Source organism: Gastrolobium bilobum, unplaced genomic scaffold (genome assembly GCF_033153095.1).
Source record: "Gastrolobium bilobum isolate Gb01-03AN ecotype WA unplaced genomic scaffold, APGP_CSIRO_Gbil_v1 utg3449, whole genome shotgun sequence".
Classification (NCBI taxonomy): domain Eukaryota; kingdom Viridiplantae; phylum Streptophyta; class Magnoliopsida; order Fabales; family Fabaceae; genus Gastrolobium; species Gastrolobium bilobum.
The window spans coordinates 74864-82813 of record NW_026895570.1 but is presented as its reverse complement, the minus strand read 5'-3'; positions in this window follow the sequence as shown (position 1 = coordinate 82813).

Here is a 7950-nt window from a genome sequence, read left to right as displayed (position 1 = left end):
TTTTTTTTCTCTCTCTCCTCTCTTCTTAATTTTTTCTCTCTTTCTCTCACTTCAGTCCCACCAAACCTTTTTTTGACGCCGGAGCACATTAACTTCACTCTCAAATACATATAAACAAAAAAAAACTGAAATTTGTGTAACCCCCACCGGCAGAACCACCATTTCAAAATCACACTGTCCCAATCCATATAACTGCTAATGTGAACATAACTTACCTAGCATGTGTTGCCAATCCATTAGCATAATGAATTCCCCAAAAAAGTTGAAGCTTCTCCTCGATTAGGATTTGGTATAGCACTGATTGATTGCTTGCAAAATTTCTTCAATGAGTGGGAATCGTTGACAATTGAAGGGTCAAACAATAACATATTTTTTTTTAGAAATATTTCAATTAATTCATCGTTTCGCAATTAGTCTAGTTCAGGGCTGGTCTTAAGATTAAGACTTTAAACTCCTTTCAAAGACGATACTATAGAGGATCAAACACATATTTTTACTCTCATCTGCTTAGCTCCTCGGTACCAACTGAGCTACTATCATTTGGTAACATGCATGATAACACATTGATCCTATCTATACAAGAAAAAAATATTAAGAAACCATTGACAAGTGCATGTGCACTAATTACATTAGATGTTTGCCCAATTGCTTACTAAGTTTAAGTTGGAAATTAAGTTTTCTTTTATAAATAGTCTAATTGAATCCAATATTAAGATCAGTAATACTTGGTATAAGACCCCTGGATATTGGGATCCAACATAGTGTATATGCTATAACGTGGAAGTCACCAAAATGAGAAATCAGGGGCTCCCTATGATTAGCAGAATGATAATGGCTCCGCTTAATGACTCATATAATGCCAAAGGAAGACAATAAAACAATCTCGGACAAAACCTACTATTTAGCCTCAGTTCTCATATTGCATGCTTGCTAGCTATTTGGATGAATTATTTTTTGTGTTTGATCAAATCAAGTGAAGATTGCAGTAGCTATGATCAATATATCAACAAAAAACATGCAAGTTAATTTAGTGATCTATGGTATTATTTTATATTGGGATCTCTACAAATTTTATTTTAGTGTGATATATAATTATACTGTGTGGTAGTCTGGTAGATAAAACCCAAAAGAAAAAAAAATGATGTCATAATGCAGTAAGCTTTAGGTGTGCAAACTGACAAATTGAATTATACATGAGAGTAGGGCTACAAATGTGTGAAGACACAAAGTAGTGAAGGGTGACCTGACCTCCCCCACATGAGTAAGTAAAGAAATAATGAGGACAAAAGAAGGACTACAAAACTGTGAAGTACATTCCCAACCATAGTACTCTCTTAGAGGGGTGAAAATAAAATTTTAAAGTTATAAATATTATTAAAAATAATAAAAGATATTAATTATTATAAATATTTTTTAAGAAAGAACTAAGTATTAGTATTATTATAAAAAAAATATTATTTTATATATAAAATAAAAAAGAAATTAACATCTAGGGATAATCGGCCGTTAATGTTCATCTCTCCCTCTGTCCACCCCATGCGTGTCACATGATTGAGAGTGGAGAGAAAAAGATTAAGCCAGCAAACTTGCTTTAATTGGTTGAGATCCATTGGTCCATATGTTTTTGTGAATGCGCAACGTGTTTGACTTGTTTCCATGTCCTATATTTTTAATGTATTTTTTTTTTCTTATTTAATTTTGTCAAGTCAGCCACAGTTTAATGGGGTGGCGATATTGAATTGAAACACGCTCTGTGCCTTACACGACAAATTCTCATAATGGCTTGGTTTACTTCTCAAACATCATCACCAAACTCTGTCTTAACTCTGTCTCTCTGAACATCATGAAGATATCACTAAATTAACCAATATGACAAATTTGCTTGGAGTTGCTTTAATTAATTAATAAACCATTGTAGATTGGGTAATTAATAAGGAAGAGATAAAGTTATTATAGGATTTAGAAGGTTTAATTCAGATAATATCATGAGGGAAAAAGATCTTCCTATGAGGGGGAATAACGGGAAAACAAATTAATTAGGATTAATAAAAATGTATTTACTACAAATTATTTTAAAAAAATACTAATTACTAGTATGAAACAGAGTTATACATGTCAACATCCTATGTATAGAACTGTCATTCTACCCCTAAAAACGTCACTCCACGTGGTGCCATACAAATTAAAATGAGTTATTTTTTATTTTATTTTTTAGAGTTTGTTATAAAATAATATAAACTATTAAAAAGACCATTACTTAACACCTTAATATAGATTGGGAGGTAACGCTTTCTCATATTCCAAGAGAAGCTAATTCCTGTGCAGATTGGTAAGCCAAGTCTGCTCTTCACAAAGATACTGGATTCTGGAGTCATAGAATTATGCCGTTTCACCTTGCTCAGTTATTTGATCACGATCTTCAGGGAATCTCCTCTTGTAGGGATATAGACCCTGGATAGTTATTTTTTGTTTCTGGTTGTTTGTTTGTTTTTGTTTGGGGCTTCGCCCCTTAATGTTATCAAAAAAAAAAAAAATTTGAGCTAAAATGGTTCTTCACGTAATATTATAGCTTCAGTGACCACAATGTCATGAGTTCGATCCTCACCGCCTCTATTTTCAAGTGGAATTAAAATAAGTACAAGGTAAAATCAAACAATTAGGCGGATATAATATCCACACTTCAAGCCCAACTTCAGTGACTATAAGGTCATGAGTTTGATCCTCATCGTCATCACTTTCGAGTGGAATTAAAATAAGTACTAAAATCAAAAAATTGAGCATATACAATATCCACACTTCAAGCCTAAAAGGAAATATACATATTGAGAGAGAAGTCAAGTAACATAAGGATACATTATAGTAGAATATAATTTTTATATAAAATTAGGAAATTTTTTAATATGCTCTGGGACCATCATGGTCTTTTCATTAAAAAATTGACACTTATACTAAAAAAAAAAAAAATCTCTCTTTCCTTTCTCCTCTCTCCTTAACCTTTTATCTTTTTATCTCACTTCCATCCCACCAAATTTTTATTAGGCCTGGAGCACACACATATTGCTCTAAAATTAGGCCGTGACAACATAATAAAACAATTTTATTAAAGGGATATGTTATTTTACTTATCATTTTTTTTTCTTACCTTTACCTACCACCCTCCAATACTGTTAGATCAGAATATCAAGAAGAGAGAAAAATAAATGTTAGTTAAGATTCTGATCTAATAATGTTTTAGAATGGTAGACAATGGCAGACAAAAAAAAATAGTAGGTAAAATAATCTATCCCTATAATAAAATTGTTTTATTTATGTGACTAATCCTATCTAATACAAGATGTTTTTGTTTTGTTGTTGTTGTGAATTGGAAAGGTAATTAGGTTTGATTTTGCCAGATATTTTCACTAATCAGGTTAGAATTAATTAGTTTGATGTGATAGATTCTTGTTGGCGATGACCAAATGGACCATCTCACTATCACTGTTTTCTAATTGATATGACATAAGTCAACAAACTATAACCTTTTTACAAAAGTCAATTGATATAATTTTGGGGCTTGACTAACTTAGCAGTGAACTTTTCTGGTGCACATTGAATGGCCTGCAATCAAAGCCTTTGACTTCAATCAGCCAATTAGGATTTGTAAATCAATTTTTTTTTTTAATAAATTACGCCGATTTTGACTCTAGTTCGTCAAGCCTATGTAAATTACGTAGACTGTTTTTGTGTCCGTAGAAATATGTATTTTAAAAAAGTTTGGCGTCATTTGAATTCTTCATCCTACAAATTCCTCTTCTAGTTTCTTCGTATTATACCCAAATCTTTGTTATTAATTTTAGGAAGGTATAACTATTTATTTAAAAATATAGTTATAACCTTTTAATAACTATTATTTTTATTATTAAATTAAAATCAAATCATTGATTATAAAATAATATTGAATGAGAGTGATTAATTTAATTTTGATCAAGAGCTAACAAAATAATTATAAGGAAAAAATATAAATATAATCTGCCTAATATCAATATATATATATATATATATATATATATATATATATATATATATATATATATATATATATATATATATATATATATATATATATATATATAGGGCTTATCATTTCTCAAGCTGCTTGAGACAATGTTATCTCTGACTACTAAATCATAACTGCACAAAGATAGACCAATGGTGATAAATGAAGAGAGAGAAAAATGAAACCATAACCATTCAAAGGTGGATCAATTAATATAAGGAAATGTCTTTCCCATACATATATATATATATATATATATGATAGGATCAACTTACATCAGTGTAAGAGTAATAACTCTTTGGATCAGAGGTTCAAACTCTGTCTCAAGCAAATTCTTGAAAAATCTTTGGGGGACAGAGGACGTGCCTCTGTCCTCGAAGGAGGGATTAGTCTCATACTTCCTCCGGCATTGAAGCTCAATGCACCCGCTGTTCTAATGAGGGGGTAGCTTTCGGGCCGTACTCCGAGGACAAGGTGACCGAAGGAGGTTGAATGGGGAAACCCTCCAAGTTATACCAATGAGGGGTATCTTCATCAAGCCTATATATAGGGAAAAACATTTCTCAAACAGCTTGAGATAAGTTTATCTCCGGCCACTCTAAAATTACGTCATTTTATTTATTTATTTCCTTATATTAATTGATTCACCTTTGAATGGTCATGATTTCCCTTTTCTCTCTCTTCCTTTATCACCATTGATCCATCTTTGTACGGTTATGATTTAGTAGCCGGAGATAAAATTATCTCAAGCAGCTTGAAAAATGATAAGCCTATATATATATATATATATATATATATATATATATATATATATATAGAGAGAGAGAAAAAAACATTTCTACAGCCACTTTAGATAAGGTTATCTACAGTTACCATTTTTAACAATGTTCTCCCGGGAGAATATAGTTATAACATTAAAGTTGCTTTTTTTTATCTCTCCTCCGTTACTTTTCAGAACTTGTTTGCTGACGTGAAGAGAGAGAAAAAAAAGCAACTTTAATGTTATAACTATGTTCTCCCAGGAGAACATAGTTAAAAATGGTAGTTGTAGATAACCTTATCTAAAGTGGCTGTAGAAATGTTTTTTTTCCATATATATATATATATATATAAGGAAGGTTATACTAAAAACATTTTTCGTTTACAACATCTTACAATCATATTTTATCCGTTGATTTTCGCCAAACAACGGTTATTATTTTCATAAATTAAATTAATTAATTATTAATTCGCAATAAATGATAACCGTTGATTGGTGTTGCGAAATCAGCAAGTATATCGTTCGTTTCAAGTAATAAAAGTGATAAGTAAAGATCGTTCCCACGAGAATTAATGCATCAAATATTAATTTAACTATTCTCGTTAAGTTGGAAAAGAAAATTGTTTTGATTGTGAAAGTGATTGATTCTTGTAATTTAAAAACAGAATTTTAAAAACAATAATATGAAAATGCATGCAAGAAAAGGTCAAGAACGTAACGGAAAATATGAGATTGATTAAAGATTGTAAAAAGACTGTAGCCAGGATGCACTTCACCTCCAATCCTCTCTTATATCCCTATATTGTATTTTATAATTAACTAATTGCTTTGCTAAGACAATTCATTATTTTCCTATAAATTAGTTGAACCCTAATGTCTCAATGATTTCAACCCTTTAACCCAATTAGAATCCTAGTGTCCTAGTAATCCCTCTTGAATTAAGCATTAAGCAAATGAATTAAAAATCTGCAATCTGTGTAGGCCTATGTATAGGTCATCCACAAATTGTTATTCTACCCTTGTCCAGACTAAAATCTCAATATTTCTATTGTGAGTCCTAACCCTCAAAGACCTATCATTAGAGTGGCCAATTATAATCAGGATATGAAAAAATTAACACGGGTGGAATAAAATAAACTAACTAATTAACATATAAAAACAATATAGAAAATATAAAGGATTCGCATCGGATCCGTGATCCCAACTACAAAAAGAAATTAGCCAGACATATTCATGTCTGACTTAAACAAATTAAAAGAATAAAAATTGTTCATAAATGAAAAAGAAAAGAAGAAGTAGATCGAAGATCAATGGTCTTCTGTAACACCCCGTAGTACTCCGGTTGTTATTATTTTGATACTTAGCGTACACAGCGGAAGACTTTATTTTAAAATAATAATAAATCTTTTTATGAAAATATGAATAAACTTTTTCCAAAACATTTTATGAAAACCTTTCTAATAACGTTCACGTGAGATACTGCGAGAGTGTAAATCTAAACATACATCTACTAATTAATCCCATAAGCCAGTATTAGTGGCCATTGACCATCAAGATATGACATCAAGTGTCATTCCTGACGGAGTCTCACGGACATCATAACGGCTGTATTTCGGATAACTGGGAACATGGTCCCACATATACCGTTAACCTAATTGATACAAGAATTTAAACAAATAGCTTGCAAGTCCCAAACGAACTGCAATCCCCTCAATATATCAATACAACAATAATTCTCCATGCCCAAATTAACTGAATGCATGCATCAAGTCTATATTAATCCTAAAACATAACATCAGTAAATCATCCATGGCTCTAAGGATACAATCATGAGCCTAAATAAATCCATAACATAATCTCAATACAATAATTAAGCATGTTAAACAAATCTACATGTCGTCATAAGTCTAAACATAATATAAACTATCAGCTGTATCATCAACTACTCCAATGCGGGGGCCTTGCCCCTAAAAGGATCGCCACTACCCTAGGTACCTGAAATGATGTCCCCAAACGGGGTGAGATAACATCTCAGTAAGCTCAAGGTTCATAGAGGATCCTCTAATCCCTTGAGTTCACTTCCTGCATGACAAGTCAGATATAAAGCATATAATACAAACATACAGCAACAATATAGCATTATCATATCATCCTTGTGTAAGCCCAAGGTCAAAGCCATAGAAGGTTACACATGTGTGACTTCCAGGGTCAAGCCATACACAGTTAACACAACCTCAGTATGAAATAGCTCCCATAGTCAAGTCATAGGCAACCTACATACCATGATCACTGGCCAGAATCCTTATAACATATATCATCAGTGCATCATCATAACATCAAGATCATATAACATCTATATGAATGTGAATACCATCATGGTGGGGCCACAAGAGAGGAGTCAACTAGAACTAGGAGCATACCTCAGGGAGCTTAGCATAAGCCCACACTCCAATATAATACATATGCTCCAACAAAATTCTCAAGTGCACGATTCTTTAAGCACACGTAGAGTATAAACCATTCACATCATTAATTACATATTAATTAATCAAGTCATATTCACGACTTAATCATTTAATGATTCCACTTTTCATACTCATATGCCAATAATATGCTCATTACAAGTCTAGACCAATTATTACTTATTACATATTTTAGTGCATTATTACAAGCCATCTTATTCTTCAATTACTTACATAGCTTAAAATCACATGCAAGGCTCACTTAGGTAACTTAGATTATTTTCAACTCATCCAAGCCATATATATGATTATTATAAGATACTAAGGGTTCTCATAAGCCTACTTAGCTTAAATATCACTTTTACAGTTTTTCCATAACTGTACATGCTTCTATTTTCTAGTCACTGAGCCCAACTCACTTGTTATAAAATTCTTATCTTTTTGTATGTTAATATAGACTCAATGAACTTTCCAAAAAGGTATACATGCCTAATTTGGAGTTTTCTAGCTTCAGTTATCATCATTTGAAGTTGGACAAGCAAAGCTGTTTGCTAACTCCGAACAGAGCCCTAAACATCTTTTACCATTTCTGCGATTCTGGAAATCTACTAAACCCATTTCTCGCAAATTTTTATGTAGACAACTAGACATATTTAGCTTTAATTAGACATATTATGAGCCTAATTTGAGTA